This window comes from Dysidea avara, chromosome 1, assembly GCF_963678975.1.
Source record: "Dysidea avara chromosome 1, odDysAvar1.4, whole genome shotgun sequence".
Classification (NCBI taxonomy): domain Eukaryota; kingdom Metazoa; phylum Porifera; class Demospongiae; order Dictyoceratida; family Dysideidae; genus Dysidea; species Dysidea avara.
In genome coordinates this window covers 1,429,401-1,448,777 of record NC_089272.1, presented here as the reverse complement: position 1 = coordinate 1,448,777, position 19,377 = coordinate 1,429,401, and the positions used below count along the sequence as shown (strand labels likewise).

The 19,377-nt window shown below is 38.9% G+C and overlaps 1 protein-coding gene and 1 long non-coding RNA gene across 2 annotated transcripts in view; both read left to right on the top strand.

Moving 5' to 3' along the window:
- Positions 1-19,377, top strand: part of LOC136252321 (uncharacterized) — a 300,257-nt gene that overhangs the window by 92,491 nt on the left and 188,389 nt on the right. The gene's annotated exons all lie outside the window — the stretch shown is intronic.
- Positions 11,193-13,843, top strand: LOC136246435 (uncharacterized). Its single transcript, XR_010696423.1, has 3 exons — positions 11,193-11,331; positions 11,386-11,492; positions 13,739-13,843. It is a non-coding gene; the product is annotated as an uncharacterized lncRNA (long non-coding RNA).

Genomic DNA, 19,377 nt, shown 5'->3' with positions numbered 1-19,377 from the left:
TAGGGCCCAACAAGGAAAACAATACAGTGTATCCTCTGTTATTTGAGTCAGTTATCCAAATACCTTACTGTCAAAAGTATTATTGAAGTATTCCATTGCTGGTGTGTGTCCTATAAAAGGAATTTGATCAAAGCTCTTAATTTATCAGAACAGATTCACTTATCTGAACACTTATGTGTTACTCTAGTCACATGGATAACTGAGGACAAACTGTACACAGTATAGCCAAAGAGACAAAAGTTTGTCCTTGAAAATTGTTTACATGCCTCAGGACTTACATGCCTGCATGTACACATTTGTAAAATTTATCTGTAAATGTGATTGCTGTTGTTTGATAGTGTGAGAAACTGAGAACATTGACACTCTGTGCATGTAACTAGTTGAACATACATGTTAACAGTTATCAAATGTAGTATGCTATATCTTGGATTCAATTTACTGTTAATTAATGTGTTGTCATATGTGCTTCCTGTAGATTGCAAGAAAATGTACATGAAGACCTACAGCTATAGTAACTAAAACTAGAACAGCACTTGTGAGTGTGTGTGTTGCATAGTGAATATAGAATTTGTAACTGTTCAATGATACTTATTGTGTAGCTGTTATACAAGCATACTGTAGGTCATCGTCCCAATAGCATCAAACAGCTCAGCAGAATCCAGGCAGAATCTTCCTGATTACCAGGATGCCAAGTCTGAATTAGACCTGTGTTTTGTGTAGTTACATACTACGGAAGGTACATATCTTACAGCTCAGGTTTTGAAATAGCCATAATGGGGAGACAGCATTTCCTCCTTTAGATGGGGCTGTTGCGTGTTGTGCCAGCAAATCTTTCAAGCTGCAGAGTGCAGAACTGGCTAAGAGTATCACCCAAAATTATGTATTTAATACATTATGCAGATGAAAGCTAGCCACACCTGGTACGTATACACTCTACACTTACTTGCACATGAGACTCGACTTTGCAGTGGTACTGAACTATCCACCTGATAGACGGAGTGAGAAAAGTTTTTTTTTTTTTTTTTTTAATATATATATATTTTAAAGTTTGACAATGACAATAATATAAATAAACACTTAAACAGTGGGCAGAGAGGCAAACTCTGCCCAGTCCTAGGATGATGGTATTGTTGCCATTACAGAAGCAGTATTGCCACGTTGAACATCAATGGCAACCTTCTGAATCAAAAATTGGGTGGCCCTATTATCACCAGACTGTTCCATCACCCAGGAACCTATCTGCCTCACTAATGAGCATGAACATGATCCCCAAGCACCCAGGGTCTCAACACATAAAGGGGAGAAGTGAAATGATGGAATCACAGAAGAATACTTTCTGCACTTAGCTGACTCTGCAGAGTTTGCCAGCCGGCTGGCATCACTTGCAGAAGTAGATAAATTAGATGGGGCAAGGGTGTCTGAACAGGTAAAATCCCAGAGCAAGGGTAAGCCCCGTGACCAAGGAATCAATGACATGCCATCTGGCCTCTTACCATCATTACAACACACACCGACTGGCTCCAAAACAGCAGGTACACCTCCAGACACCAGAGCACAACGAATAGTTTCATTCACTGTGGTGTGCCGAGGAATACAGCCTCCACTACACCTGCAGGACAAACCGTGAGTTCCAAAAACATCAACTTTACTGCCACAAACACATGTATGCTCGACAACGATGGGAACACCGAGACGTAGTCCAAGAGCAATCCTCAAAGATTCATTGTCCAGCTTAGTGCCTAAGGAAGGTACAAGTAGAGCACCAAGCCATGCACCAGACTCTGAGGAGGAAACTGACAATAGACGAGCCTTTGTTTTAGCATCAGAGGCAGAGTCCTGTAACGAAAATTTTGGTCCGGGGCAAAAATCGGTCCGGCCGGACCATTTTCAGTCGACCAAATTTAGTCCGCCCGGACCATCTTTAGCATCCGAAATTGGTCCGACCTGACCAAAATTGGTCCGGCCCAAACCTAGTTGGCCACATGCACTCCTGACCACTCGGACCAATATTGGTCGACCAAAATGGGTCCGGGTGGACCACTAACGCATGCAGCCAATGATGCATGCATAGCTATAAGTTGTTTGTGACGGAACACTGTAGCCGACTTAGCTATAGCTATTCTCATTTATCAATCTCGAATAATGAGCATTGCATGCGGGCATTATCACTGCATGGCTTAAAAGGTTATCCAACAAGGGCACGGATCATTGCATGCACGGGATCAGCTAGCCGCATTGGAGGTGCTTAAGATCGAGATACTCTAATAGAGCAGTCACCTATAACATTCATCACCAGGCACTGATCCAGAAATAAATGAAGGTAAGTGGCTACCCAGCCTAGCCCAAATTTTAAGTTGAGAGTCCTAAATGTCTTAATATTTATATATACATCAGGAAAAGCTGACGCTGTTATTGTTTGGCTTGTACAGTGAAGTGCATGCACAGTAGCATGTGTACTGTGCTCTTATGCACATATAATGTCTGACCATGAGTTAACACTAATGGTTAGAACAATACATCTGTAACACCTGCATGTGTACATACTGCACATTCCTCTCTTGTATGTGATATGTAGGAGATGATAGCTTAGGTTTGCTCCATTAAATAACTAAATGTGAACTATCATCTCCTACTGATCACATGTTCCTATATACTGGTATATATATATATATATACTGGTATAAACATTTCCTTAAAAGTTATAGCTATATAATATTCCCTGTATGCTTTTCACTACTTCACCAACTTTTAAAATTTTACTAATTTTCACCTGTGCACATATACCAGTAGGAGATGCAAGCACTGATCCAGAAATAAACCAAGGTGGGTGGTTGGCCCAGATTTTAAGATGAGAGTCTTGAATGTCTTGGTAGTTACATCAGGGAAGAAGGGCTGAAATATTGTCATCTAGCTTGTAGCACATAGCTATAGTAGCATGCCCTTGTGAACATAATAAGGCCGGACAAAGTTGATTAATTGATTCGCATCCCCGCCCACATCCCTTTTTACCCCACTGCCTCTAATTTCATTGTTGCTGTTATCAATCACGTGCACACGTATTTTGATGTTAGGAAGGCTGGTTATCATTTTACAGCACAGCAAATGTCACTTGCACCTCAGAAACGGTGGTAGCTAATAAGTAAGTAATAGTTCTTAAAAGGTTTTATAGTTAACCTTTATAACAGACTTGCCGGATTTGGAGTATTTTCTTTACTAATGAATAATGAAAAATGACCTCCCGCCTGCATGGAAATCTGAATTTTTGTGGATGAGAAACTAGTAATCAAGTTTCCTGGCCTAATGTATTTTGTAATCCCAGTATACAGGCTGATCATGAGTTAACACCAGTGGTTAAAACAAACTGTAATACACCTGCTATGTAACACCTGTGCACATACTGCACATTCCTCTCTGTCATATGTGATGATATGTAGGAGATGATAGTTTAGGTTTACTCCATTGAATAAATAAATGTGAACTACCATCTCCTACTAATGACATGCCCCACAGGAAGAAACATCACCTTATAAAGGTTATAGCTATAATATTCTCAGTATGTTTTTTACTACTTAGCCAACTTAAAAGTTTGAGGCATGCTGTCGCATTATTCCACAGCCTTAGGGCGAGTTGTTGCAGACGTAAAAGTAAAATCGACTCAATCTTAAAGCAGACCCCATATCTTCCTTCAAGAAGTTCTTTGCCTGGTAATAGTTAATATACTGCCCATGATCATAGATAAATTCATGTATACTGCTACCATCTACTGTAAGGTTATAGCCAGCTAGCATTGGAATCTGATGCAATGTAGGGATTTAGTTCATATTGATATAACAAAAGAGTGTTCATGATCAGTAATATTCATTATTAAATAATGCATGTCTGAGTGGCTGCAAGGCCATGCATGCATGGTGGGTGGCTAGCCACCTCATCCACCCCTCTGGATCAGTCCCTGAAATAATATGTGTATCTGTTTATGACAATGCGTGCATGCATGGGTATTCCCAGATTAATAAAAAACTGACCAAGGGTCAGAATTAACAAATTAAATTCTGAGCTATATAATTATGCAGAAGTTGAAGATAAGACATGTTTTAATGGTAGATTTTATGTATTGTCTACCATCCTCAAGTATAAGTGATCCAGCATAGGCTGGTGATTTCCATCATGTTGCTATAGTTGTTTGTCATAATCAACACAAACAGGCTGGATGAAAGATTCAACCAAACACTGCAGAGCTGATGATGCTTGTGAAGTTTATTGAACATTTAAAAAAAAATTTAATTGGTAATTTATATCAATAATACAAGAAAAGGTTTTCACATTCAAACATGGTTGAACATATAAAAACGTACTTGGGAAGAATATTTTGCTACCTGTGTTTTTGTATGCAACATTGACCACCATGCATGAATCCAGCATTGACCATGCATTTGAGTTGATGTATGCCGGAAGAAAACCTCTACTTCCCAGCTAGCTATTGACATGGAGAAGAAGAGTACAGGACTTTTATCATACCACACTGCTTTAAATTAAAACAGCATTAATTTTGCGACTGTGTTCATCGCTGCATATATATAGATCATGGAATTTAGTTTCTAGCTACTATATGCATTTTCCGTAAATCACAGAAATCGGGAAATTAAACTACGCTACTCATTTATATAGTTTCCAGGCTAAGTCGGCTGCAGTGATCCATCACAATATGCTTAGCACGGACCGACCTGTCCACACAATGCCGGGTACACCCGCGGACCAACCAAAATTGGTCCAAGTGGTCAGGGGGTGCATGTGGCCAACAAAGTTTGGGCCGGACCAATTTTAGTCAGGCCGGACCAATTTTGGATGCCAAAAATGGTCCGGCCGGACTAAACTTGGTCAACCAAATTTGGTCCGGCCGGACCAGTTTTGGTATCCAAAATCGGTCCGGCCGGACCGATTTTACCCGGACCGATATTTCCGTGACAGTCCAAAAGAGATAAAAGATGGTGTTCGTAAAGCAGTTCGTCCCAACTATGTTGATAATGTCTGCGGTCTTCAGGGGGCATAGGATATTTAGCGGACCATTGGTCAAGAGCCTCGTGGAGGAGACAATATTCAACCGGAAGGAGTCAAGATGGAAGAAACTAATTCGGAGGTACTATGAAGGGAAGAAAGATAACTGGGCAGACTTAAATCAATAGCACTACGGATTCCCAAACCTCCTTTGACAGCAGGGAGAATAGACTGAGCCCACGCAGAAGAACTGATGTTTATGTTGGTAACAATCTGGAGGGAAGTGCGGACCAACTCATCAAACTTCTCTAAAAGTCCAGAAACCCTCCAGGATGGAGAAGTGCGCAGGAGATAAAGGAGTTTGGGGATGAAAAAACAATGATGCAGCAGATAAAAGGCATCATGAGCAAATCATGTAAAGTGAAATAAGAGTTTGAATAGCTACATCCAAGCTTGGATTGGAAACTTGAAGGTAGCGCATCAAGAGTAATAGAGAAACCCAACAAAGTCACCTCTGAAGAATCAAGGAGACGGACACCAGGTGCAACAGATTGTAGTTCATCAACAAAGGGGGTGGAAGATGCACCTGCAATGTACGCTTCACATTTGGAAAGGTTCAAGGAGTGTGAAAAGTAGCCTGAATCACGATGTTCATAAAACAAGAGTTTCCCACGTTCACTATACCAGCACCAACTGTTACGAAAGTTCCAGACGAGGTTCCAGAAACTATTCCAGTCATGGCGTGACATTTACACGACATAAGACTTGCTAACCGCCCAAATCCGCCCACTCCACTCACGTGAAGAAAAAGGTAGGCACGTCGTGAAATAATTATTTACTGCGTTCCTTGAATTAGTCGTCAACCACCTAGCTACAACTTAGTCTGTTTGTGCCCCTCCCCTTACCAGCTTCTGGATCCGCCCCTGCGTACCGGTATATTGAAGGAGGCCGTAAAGTACAGGGTAAACTCCGCAAGCTTCTTATTATTTGGGCAATTCAGTGTATTCGTGGGGCACGGTAATTCAGTGCAATTCAGTGTATTCGTGGGGCACGGTAATTCAAACTCCGCAATTCGGCAATTCAGTGTATTCGTGGGGCACGGTCTTCCATTGGTGTTTACACCAGGACTCCACAGTCAGTGGACTTAGTGACTGTGGAATCCCATTTGTCTGCTTAATTTTGTTCAGTTGTCCAGCACTTGCAATCTGTGCTGGGGGTGGTAGGAAAGGGCAGTCCATCAAGCCCGGGAAAAAAAATTATTTGGGACGATCACGTGCGTATCGATTAATTGACCGCGAAATGTGATATCGGAAGCATGGTTGAAGAATAGAGCTTTATGACTTCCTTACAGGTGACAATGTTTATTGTGCTGTTGTATAGACCTTTTTGTGTGGTATCCTAACTGCTACGTGGGTTATATGGTTTCCGTGAGTAACCAATCTTTTTTGTACTAAGTCTACTGCCCTGGTTAGTTATTCCATGCTACAAAGGTTTCCAGACCCTAGTCTGGCGGCGCCCGCCCCTTCGCATAGAGTAAGGGTCTGGTATGCTTAGTGTCACCGAGTTGTTCTGGAGGAATTTAATTTGAATGTAATGACGTAACGAAAATGGCCTTAACGGAAGTGCCTCACCCAAAACTGTGGCAGAGATATTGAACTTTCTTCGCCTTTACACAGGCGAAAGTGGATTGGTCTACTTTTATAAAATACACATGTCTCCCTACCTAGGAAATCAGAGCGTAAGGCCAATGAAACTTTATTACCAGTTTCTCGCTCAGATTTTTGAAAAAATGATGCGGGCGGGCGGCTATTATTCATTATTCATTATTTTCTAAAAGCACAACACCCACCCCAAACATGAAGATTTCTGCCAAAAAAACAGGGAGATCTACATTGCATTAAATTGCTAAAGTACGTTACTAATCCATATAAGAATATTCAGCTATCTAAACAAGTGATTTTCCCATTAGAGCTGATTGCTCTATTAAAGTAAAAGTGACTGCTCTATTAGAGTATTTCGATCAGAATTACCAATAATGAAATTCCATGCGGGTATATAAACATTATGCGGGCGATGACGCGAAACTGCTATTCAAGTTTCATTGGCCTAACATGGGTTTTTCGCGTATCAAACAAGGCGAAAAGCCCTTCCCGATATAACACTTTCTTCTCTTTGTTCTTTATTAGCTAACTCCTTTTGTTTCTTCAGTACTGTTAGGGCATTTGATTCATTCTTTTGACGTAACATACACAAAAATGCGCTGATTAAACGTGGAGCGTTCTGATTGGTTGCACCAGTTTTTGGTAATCCGGTACAACTCCACTATACTAAGCATACCAGACCCTTACTCTATGCGAAGGGGCGGGCACCGCCAGACTAGCCAGACCCTAGGGTGGGTACACCTAGTTATCCCAACTGGTATTGTTATTTATGCTATTCACTATACATGCAGTCAAGTAGCTACAATTATGTTTTGTTCATTTTTCATTAGCACCTTGTAAAGGCAGTTTCTTTTTTTTTACAACTTGTAAAGGTAATACCTTTATATGGATCAACACAAAACATAGCTATACGAAATTAAATCTTAAGTGAGATTTAAAACTATTTACTGAATTCTGTTGAAGAAAGGTATTCTTAATGACTGGAAGTTTACTTCACAACATAGTCAAGTAAACTTCCAGTCATTAAGAATTCTGTTGAAGAAATAATCAGCCCTACATTTCATTTTTGAAAAAGGTTTAAATCGTTTATAAATTCATGTACTCTTATTGGTGTTTGCATAGTATCTAAGTCTGAGCTAAAAATAATTGTTCACATTTTGTACAATAGAATTAGATCCCCTCTAAGTCGTTGATGTATAGTGATGGTAACTGCAATGTACATAATCTTTCATCATAAGAGTTATCTGGTAAACAGTGAGTGGCTCTATGTCGCACTTTTATCAGCGTTTCTTTTGATCCAAAATAAATGCTGGTCCTCAAACAGAGTTGCCATACTCAAGTGTAGGAGGTATGTTTGGTATATACTAATGTAGTGAATAGCTTCACCAACATGTCAGGCTCCAAGTAATCAAAAGATTTCTTAACTCCCAGAAGGTGATAATAGCCTTGGCATTAGTATGGTTGCCAAACTTTAGGTGATTGTCAAATATAATCCCAAGATCTTTGTGGGATGTTATACTTTCATTTAGAACACCATTAACTCCATGGATTGGTTGTATATACTTAGCTTTCAAAAGATTGTCTTATATTGTAACTGTATATGCAGGTGAGGAGAATGTAGTGATTTTGGGACGCTGTATTAGCTGTTTTACTGGCAAAAGAGGGGCCGAATATTGCAGAATTGTTAAGGGACATACAGATGATAGAGCCTCAGTTTGTGCAGAGTGTCAAAGTAAAGGTGCTACTGTTACCCACTGTCGACAGGAACTGTCTCACAAAGAAAGTAATGTTGCAAATCTTTGCCGATGCATTCCAACAGATGACATTCCACCTTGTTGCATGGAATTGCTAAGTCCTAAGGTTGAGTATTACTCCTCAGGTGATAATAAAGAGAAACCAACTACCAAATCAGTGAAGAATTATGGAAGAGTTGGATGAAACAGTTTACTCTTCAAACCGAGTGTCAGTTCACAATTCGTACTGGTGTGCAAGAGAACCAGAACACATCCAGAGAAAGTGGTGTCATCAAATTCCAGCAATCAGTCCATTCCTATAAGTCAGTTTGGAGACATACATATGTGTGTTTGAGGGGAGGCAAAGGCAGGCTCAAATCTTTGAAACTGTCAAAGAAAAGCAGACGTGCTATTGGAACAAGAAGGCTTGGCTGTGAAGCAGCCATTTGTTTGCGGTTACTAAAAATGTCCAATGGAACTAAAATCCTTGAAATTAAAGTACCAATGAACTCTGCCCATTCTCATTATGTTTCATCTGTAGCAGATCAAATTTGTCTCAAACCTTTGCAGCAGATAGAGGCTAAAGTATCTGAATTGGTGCAAGACTCACTTTTGAATCAAAGGGCTCTTAGAATGGCTTTGAAAACGTGGGTACATAACGAACTTATACCACTGCACCTTGAGACTGGTGTGATTGACAAAGAACCATCTTTGTTCAATAGAGCATACTATTCCAATGCTGAAGATGTACGAATTATGGTGAAGAAGGCTATTATCCAAGAACGAAATTCACAATTTGACCAAGGAGCTGTATTACACCTGCTACGTGAAGAAAAAGACAAAAATCAGCTTAATTTTTTCTTTCATGAATACAAGATTGCTTCTAACAAATATACTTTTTCAGATGAAAAAGACAACTCTGGTAATAATGACAGCTCTACTTCATCAAGTCAAAGAGACAACTTACGAGAAAGAGACAACACTATTTCATCAGGTGAAGAAGGCAAATCCATTTTATTAGGTGAAGAAAGCAAGGCTATTGAAAAATCTGATGCATTGGTTGAAGACAAAAAGTGTATCACATATGGGGAACAGTAAGTTACATGATGCATATATGCAGTATATAATTATAAACGTAGCAGGTTGATAGCAGTTTATGACCTTTTATAAGCATTTCATAATACCAGGATTATCCTGGCCACCAGGTGCTCTTTAAAGTGGTGAATTGCCTCATCTGTGGTGAAAATCCATACATGTAGCTGCCAGGCTGGTGAGTAACAATGCTTTAAATTATTAAAATACATTTTATCTGAATCAACAGTGCATGTGTTCTTACCAGTATAATCAGAATAGCAGTTGGTGGCTATGGAGGAAAACATTTTGTATTGACAGCTCTAAATTAATTTTGTATTGGTAGTTCTGTCAGTACTCTATCAAAATGTAATTGTTGGAGTATTGAACAAGCAGCTATCATGCAAAAGTTTCTCCCATCAGATATTTTCCCTTCAAATAAACCTGCTTATATATGTACAGTATTATATCTGCTTTGTTTTATCCTCACTTGATGGTCTAAAGTTTGCATTCAAGCTGACACGCAAGTGGTATTTCTAGTCTACAAGCTATCCCATATGTACATAAATTTTTCAGAAATGTGTATGCTTACAAAAGACCTTTACTGTACTACAACTGTTTGTAATATCCAGTACTGCATGTGAGCAATGATTTGTTCTAAAATGTGTAAAACGTATCATTGCTAAATTGCAAAGCACATTGTGCAATACCACACTAATGGTTCATAATGGGGTTCGCTAGGGTTTTCATAAGTATTCAAAAGTTATATAGATCTCTGCCAAACTGGCCAAACCCAGACATCTACTGCTCCACCAGTAGCATACCACTTGGCCAACCATTTAAAGTGTATTCCACAAAACTGAATTAGTATGAGAAAAATAAAGGAGGAGTGTGGACCACTTTTGTGTTCACACTGGGCCAATGGAGTGTGCCTACGTATAACCCTATAAAATACCCACAGGCCCACAGTTGGCATCATGGCCTGTAGCTGGCTGGGATGCGTGCCTGGTTTTCTTTTAATCGTTTCTGAAAAACATGAATATATGGAATTGTTGTGCAGCATTTGTGCTAAATGCAGCCATTGTGTGTGTGTTCTTATAGAATAAAACCTACAGTTAAGCTGTACTCTGTATGCATTTTATCTTACTTCAGCTGGATGCTTTACTGTATGTACTGTTGGTTTATGTGTAAGGGGTATAACTTACTGTAATAATACTGTATGATCACTATCATGACATAATTTATTGTTTTGTACTCTAAAATGTTACACTTCACTAATGCATGTTCACTATTAGGAATCAAAACCTACTTTCTGAAATAAATGAAAGTGTTAGCACTTTGAAGACAGCTGAAGATATTGATCTTAGCAAGGAAGACTCATTTTTACTTGTTTACCAAACTAAGAAGCAGAAAGAATGGTTAGAATGTTATGGTAACGTAATTACTTGCATGGATGGAGTTTATAAAACTCTGAGATTTGGATTTCCTTGTTACTTCCTTGTTGTCAAGACATCAATTGGAATAGGTAGAGTTGTTGGCACTATTATTCCCCAATATGAAACAGAGGAGCTTATTGCTGAAGGGCTTAAGATTATTAAGCAATGGAACCCACGGTGGAGTCCAAAATTCTTCATGACTGATAAGAGCTCACAAGAATTAGGTATGGTTTTCACTAACATGGCTAATTGTCTTTGAGTTGGAACTGTTCTATAGGTGTATTGGTGTGGTACATCCAAAGTGTTTTAGATTGGTATGTGACTTCCATAGTTTGCAGGCAGTGGAAAGATGGATAAACAAATCATCAAATGGTGTGAAGTTTGAAGATAAGGCAACAGTTAAATCATCATTTAGAACCTTGTTATATGCTACTTCAAGTTAGTGATAAATTTTATGCAGCATACTGTGTTACAAACTTTATTGTCACACAGATGAGAAATTTGAAGAGATGTTAACACAGATTCAAACATCTAGCTGGTACAAAGAAAACTTGCCATTACAAGAATACTTGATAAACCAGTGGCTGAATTGCAAACCTGTAATTATTTATTATCACTCTTTAATAGGCAGATAATTACTGTTACCAGTAGATAACGAAAGACTTTTAAATGTTTACCAGTATATTTATGTTTGGGAAGAGCTCAGTTAATATGACCTGCTGATTGGTTGAAAATAATCTGACTTGTTTGCATATTGTCTTTTTTTTCATCGGAATGCATTGGGTAACACATGAATGTGGTACAAAAAAACAAATTTAACTTATAATGGCATTCGTGTTCATGGAGAGTATCTTTGGGTGGGCGAGATCAAAGAAAGTTTACTTTATATTTCAAAAAGTACACTTAGGGCAAAAAATACTTTATAGCCCACAAAGTGTGCTTTATGTTATAGTTAAAGTACCACCAGACGTGTGTACGGAAAATACAGTACAAGGGGGTGTGTTGAGAGTCTAATACAATATGAGGTGAAGCCGAGTGCTGCATTTGCCTCAAGATCCTGAGTGCTATATTTTTTGTACACACAAGCATAGGCAGTGTTTTAAGTGGTATATTGTATCCCCAGACTAGGAGCAACCAGTTTCCTCCCTTATCCTAACAGCTTTCTTCTGCTAGGTTAGCTAGGCCAAGTCACTAGCAAAGCCAATGACCAAGCACTTTTTTTCCAATGTGCTATGATCCTTACTCTAGTTGAAAATTCTATTTCTTTGTGTACCGCCGGCTCGTTTGTAGTGCTGGGCAATATCACAATATTATCGTATATTAGGATATTTACCTCTGATATCATCTTCAAATTGCAATATCATCATATTGTATTTTAGTAGTTTTCTGTATTTAGTGTAATTCTACATATTTACACATATTTATTCAATTCTTAGATGGAATTACCATCCAAGTTATATCCAAAAAAGTGCTTGTTATGAAAATATTCTTGCTATACCACTTAAGTATGGATATCGTGATATTTAGTAGTATCATGATGTTTAAGGTGGTGATATATCGCTTGTAGGAAATTGTGATATCGCCCAGCTCTACTTCTTTGTTAACTTTTTTTTTTGTAAAATAAAATTATTATGACTGGTGAACTCACACATACCTCATCAAAATAAAGAAATAGTGCCCCTATCAATTATCATCTGAAAAACAAAGTATTCATCTGAAAAACGAAGTGTCCATTATGCTTCATTGTCAGCTATGTTTGTTACTCAGCATTACTGTACGAATCAAGGACTGTTCAAAAAGCACCACTGCAATTAAAGTAACCACTATAAAAATATATGGATAATTTTCATTGCGAAGGAAAGCTACATGTATCATGCACTAGCTACCGCCAAGTTGACACCTTTTGCCATCAGCAAAGATGAATGAGACACAAAGGAGGACACTGGTAAGTCCATGAAGAATGCATTGTACGAATTGGTGATGTGCGATATGTGACATATATCGAAATATCGTGATAATTTTTTTTATATCGTGATATGATATAGAATCTTTATAATTATTGTGATATAAGCCGAAGTATAGATTTTAGCTATAATTAGAGAAAAATGTACCCAAGATGTCATTGTACACTGTAATATTTTTGATATAAGAGCTTGTAATGTTGTATGCTAGTGATGTACCGTGTTGTATTGTACTTCTAGTAGATTAGTGCTACAAGTGTCATCGGTGTAAGTACACAAGCTGAGTGATGAGTTTGTATATCATGATATATATCGTATCGTGATAATTGTGTGTAATAATCGTGATAGGAAAATATCCTATATCGCACATCACTAGTACGAATTACAATATACCAAAAGGCATGTGTCCGATAAAGCGTTGTCAAACAGTGAAAAAATCAAGCACTGCTATCGAGTTACGCTTGTCTGAAGGCATCAGTCAGTTACTACATAAGTCAGCAAGTCACTAGAAAATTCTGTTTAAACAATTTCATAGCAACTGTTGAAAGTGTTTTGGGTCAATCTAAAGGCTTGTTTTTGGAAGGCTAAGTTTTAACCTAACCTGCTTCATCGTCATCAGGGAAAAGCGAGGCTGGTTTTTAGGTGATGTCTTATCATGGGCCACGCCCAATCTTCTGTGGTCAGTACTATCGTACTGTATAATATCTTTTTACAATTGGCAATTAAGGTTGCTATGTCCAGCTTTACTTGCATTTTTTTTTTACTACAACTTTAACAGGCCAGTATATTCATAGTAGAAAAATGTAAACTGGTTGGGTTTTGTTTATAGCTACTGTAATTGTTTTATTTGATTTGTGCCATCATTGCTATATTTTATACTGTAGCTGTGGAGTCATGTTTATAGGCAGGTGTACCATGCAAATATCAATACTGATAATTTTGTGGAATCATTTAACAATGTTCTTAAAAACCATTACTTGACTTTACGGCATGACAAATCAAATTTTTCACTAACTAAAATTTTGCTGCATTGCATTTTTCCTGACCAAAAAAGAGAGTATGTTGTTCTTACAGCCAAGCAATCATCCCTGCACAGAGTACCAAGAAATGATATCCCAGAGTTTCTGAAGAATCGTCCTTTTAATATACAGACTTCATGCATTGCCAACATGGAGAGATCCAAAAAAGTGCCAGCTGACTCTATATCAGCAATACATGCAAAAGACGGCATATACGAAGTTAAATCTTCAAGTGGGAGCTCAGTGTATGATGTCAACATCACTGATGGTACTTGTTCATGTTCATATTTTCTTAAACAAAACCTCCTGTGCAAACACATTTTTAGCATTTTTGAGCACACGAGCTGGTCATGGAAAAATCTACCAATATCCCTAACAGAAAGTCCTCATATGATATTAGAAGAAACCTTTTTAAAGGTCAACCAGTCTGAACCAAACAGTGTAATTGATGCAACTGTCTGTGCTGGTAAAGTGGACAACCATACTGACACAGGAGATCATAATATTAACCAAGAAGTTGACTATGATGGTAACCATGCTGATCCTGATGCAGTGCATAGTACAATACCCTCATATCACCCCTCTGGAAAAACTCTACTAAGCACGCAGAAAAAATCAGAGACAATTTAACAAAGTGTAGTGCTACCGTATTCATGATTCACGATATCAGTGTATTGAAAGAAATTGACGACAAGGTAAACCACATTCACACTGAGCTGTTGCAAACTGCATCTACTAATCTGAGTTCAGAACAAATCCCAGTCATGAAGTGCCTAATGGCTGATGAAAGCAATGAATACAAGCAAAGAATTCACTTAATTTCACGAGCTAATCAACTGACAAAGAAATATAGGACAATCCATGTGAAAAGAAAATCTAATGTCTCTACATGCCCTTTACCCTTAAAGCAACTTAAAGTAAAAGAAGACCCATTAAATAAGGCAAGCAGAAGATCAGTAGGAAGACCAAAAGGAAAACAGATAAAGAACAGTTTAGGTAAGCCTGCAGGTTACATCTTCACATTTTATGTACATGTACGTATTATAGGCACTGATGTTGACAATGATCCGGATATGATCTGTAATGTCAAGAAGGAAACAAATGGGAGCAGTAAATTTGGTTAGTTATAATAGGGCATACTAGTATAGAAATTTTCCTCCATTACTACCTCTTGTGATAGAATCCCTAAAGCTTCTATCTTTTAATATAGATTTTTTAACCTTGTACATGGTCTCAGTTGTTTAAAAGGTGTAGTGGCTTCAGTGACTATTCTACTGACTGACTAACTAACTTAGGTTATGGTAGCATGTTATGGCTTCCCGTTAGGCTGTGCACACTATCTCCACATTTGTGACTGGATCTTATCACCCAAGACAGGAAGTTTGATTTTTTCACACAAACACAAAGCTTAATGAATGCACTATCAAGTTTCACTGCCACAGTCCACCAGAGTAAAGTGGTCTGCTTTTGCTGGCTGCTTTTCTAGAGCACAGTGGCGAGCCGTACGAGTGGTCTGGGGTCTTGATGGAGCCCTGGCCAACCAGGAGATGGCTGTGTGTGGCTGTACAGCTCTGTGGTGTTGGACAATGACCTGTGCTGTAAATTTCCTTTCATTTTAGCCAGTTCTGAGCCCTGAATGGCCTATAACTTGGCCTAATTCATCCCAGCACGTCTCTTCAATAATGATTTTTGAACACCATCTTGCCCGCCTTCCAGGGCCCCCGCCTCCCACCCTTCTGGAACTCGCCTGATAAAGACAACGTACCTCGGTTTAAAAACTATCTAAAATGGCGGGAAACTTAGCTGTTGACTACTTCTTCAGTAGATGATCAGGAAGGTAAGAAATTGTTGTGAAACGTGTGAAAATTTGGCGGTATGCGTAGCTACCACCATTAGCCAGCTACAACACACAGAATATTTAAAACCGACGTTTCTCGATACTTTTAAATGGGCGATAAGACCGGTTTTCCCAGAGACAGTCACATTTATCAACCATATTTTCTGTAGTAACTGGATTGACTACAGAGGCGCTGCTCGTATTGTTCTTCACTTGTAATGCTAGGGATAATATAGAAGCATAAAGGCCACTTCATTTCTCAGTAATTGAATATTAGGGCATGCATTCAGATGCAAAATTAATTTTGTGGCATGTTTATAGTGCCATTCTTTCTTTGATGTAGAATGCATGGGATCACAGTCATACCAAAAAAGTTAATAAACAACTTAATGCAAATTAAAATTAGGAAATTTTGAATTCAATCAGGACATAAAAATAGCGAAACAATGAGGTTGTCTGATATACAGTACATTAAAATTATAATTTAGTCACCCCTTCTGCTTACAAATTATTACAGATGGCTGCAGGTTCGAGGCTGCCCAGATCCAGTGATGAATTTTTTCTCCTTTCTCTACCTTTTCAAACACACTTTATGTACCAACTGTAACCAGGCTATAGGACCAGATGTCCTACAGACCTTCAGCACTTGTGCCGTAAAGCCTTAACACATAAATTTTTAAAAATTATATTGCATCCGTAGCTACATATGTGACTGGATTATGGGAAAACGATCCAAATCGCACATTAGAAGTTTCGAGATAAACGGTTTTAAAGAATTGAAGCCAGCATAACTCTCCAAGGATAGCAAGCACGCGTATGACATTTACACAAAAGATGCATCAATCTGTTACCTTTCAAGTCACTTCCAGTACTTGTAGCTGCTTGTACAGTTTCCCGCCAAATAAGATAGAAAATCTGAGCAGTTGGACGAGCGAAGTAGTATCACGAGTGCTCACAAAGGGGTGGAGGCTGAGGGGTGGAGGCTGAGGGGTGGAGGCTGGGGGGTGGCGGGGAGGGCAAAAGGTAGGCCTCAAAATGGAGGCAGACTACGATTGGAGTCCAGACACGAGATTTCAGGGCTGTGCTGGCTGATATGTAGCAAAATCTACAGAGAACACGTCTGGCCAACATTATAAGGCTGTCCACCGGTAAACCACTGATTCTTGCCAAGCCATGTCCTTCACAAGGCCTGAAACCGCCATTTGGGCACTCCACACCACCCAGAAAATACGTCTATTAAAACCAGCCTCATGTAATTTGAGTAGTGCTGAGGGTCAAAACTTGTAGTACGATAGTGTAGCTATCCACTGATGGTGTTAGTTTGATTTTGTCTGATGTGCGATTTGGTTCGGTTCTGTAAAATCTGGTCAAATATAAATTATTTCTGGAGCATCACGTGAGATCACGTGACCTGCCAAGAATCCTGGAGCAGTGGAAAGAAGTCTGGTCAGTGTGTGGTGGCTGGCACTGGTCATGGAGTGATTCCAAAGTATGTTTTAGTGTGTTTGGCTCCTTTGCAGCTAGATGAGTGTTATATAATAATAATAAATTATTTCTGGAGCATCACGTGAGATCACGTGACCTGCCTAGAATCCTGGAGCAGTGGAAAGAAGTCTGGTCAGTGTGTGGTGGCTGGCACTGGTCATGGAGTGATTCCAAAGTATGTTTTAGTGTGTTTGGCTCCTTTGCAGCTAGATGAGTGTTATAATAATATGTGACTGGATTTTGGAAAAACGATCCAAATCGCACATTAGAAGTTTCGAGATAAACGGTTTTAAAGAATTGGAGCCAGCATAACTCTCCAAGAATAGCAAGCACGCGTATGACATTTACACAAAAGATGCATCAATCTGTTACCTTTCAAGTCACTTCCAGTACTTGTAGCTGCTTATACAGTTTCCCGCCAAATAAGATAGAAAATCTGAGCAGTTGGACGAGCGAAGTAGTATCACGAGTGCTCACAAAGGGGTGGAGGCTGGGAGGTGGCGGGGAGGGCAAAAGGTAGGCCTCAAAATGGAGGCAGACCACGATTGGAGTCCAGACACGAGATTTCAGGGCTGTGCTGGCTGATATGTAGCAAAATCTACAGAGAACACGTCTGGCCAACATTATAAGGCTGTCCACCAGTAAACCACTGATTCTTGCCAAGCCATGTCCTTCACAAGGCCTGAAACCGCCATTTGGGCACTCCACACCACCCAGAAAAGACGTCTATTAAAATCAGCCTCATGTAGTTTGAGTAGTGCTGAGGGTCAAAACTTGTAGTACGATAGTGTAGCTATCCACTGATGGTGTTAGTTTGATTTTGCCTGATGTGCGATTTGGTTCGGTTCTGTAAAATCTGGTCACATATACACTATTGGGTTTACCTCACCAATACCACCAAGGTACTATGAAGGTATTGTGAGGCTGTTGCCATTTTGTGATAATGTGTAAACCCCCAGGGTCCCTTTTGTATATTGTACAATCATGTCTTAAATTGTTCACACCAATGACATTTGATGTTCCGGTTGACTGCTTGATATTCACAAAAAGTAACTTTGAAGATTGTCCATCACTTTAAATAGCTGGCCTTCCTCAGTTGTTTTGTCCTTCAGTGCCAGTCCCACATTGGCATGCAACCACCATTGGTTCATAATACTAAAGTAGGGATTTCACTGATACCCTACTTCAATCAATATAACAGTTAAGATTTTTACTATAGCATAGCCGATTTGCACGAATTAAATGAAGGTCACCTGTTTATTTCCAAAAAATACCTCAGGTTATCCTGTATTGATTTTGTAATTGTTGTTTTGATAATAATTGTATCAATATACAAATTCACAGGAAAGAGAAAACAGTGTGGTGAATGTCAGAATTGTAAAGCAGCTGATTGTGGAAAGTGCCATTTTTGCCTGGACAAAAGGAAATTTGGGGGACCAGAACGTCTTAAAAAGTGTTGTGTTCAGAGACGGTGTAAATTTATTACCTCCAGAAGCCCTTACAATAGTGATGAAAAACAGAACGTGATTCAAAAGAGTAAAACCACATGCTATTGAAGCACATGCATCTATTGAAAATAAAATAGAAAATCTTTGTAAGTTGTAAGGTCTATATGTGCATACTGTATTTAAATTATTTTTCTGTTGGGAATAAAGCATTCCTGGCAACAAAGCAGGAGAAGTTTTCACTATCTAAAGATGATATCATGAAGGTGTTTTACTATAAAGTTTCAACATTGTTTTGATTTACTAACTTTATAGGCTGTTTATACTGGTTCGATGTTCACAAAATTTGGAAACTTTCCTGACGATCCAATTCCACTCAGATATTTGTCATCAGCAAACATATCTAATATTACCAGAAAATTGCTAACAGAAGGAAAGATGATAAAAAATGTGTTGCCAGATGGAAACTGCTTTTTTAGAAGTGTAGCAGTGTATGTACATGGAGATGAAGATTATCATATGAATGTACGAAAAAAATTATGCTCTCATATCACTGCAAATCAAGATGTGTACAGCACCCTTTTGTTCAATAATTCCATGGCTTGTCACTTGAAACATATGGCCAAACCTGGCACTTGGGCAACTCAAGTTGAACTACAAGCTGCTGCTGATTTTTATGGGACTGATTTGTATGTTTTGACAGAAAAACCCAGCAAAACAGATTATCACTGGATATG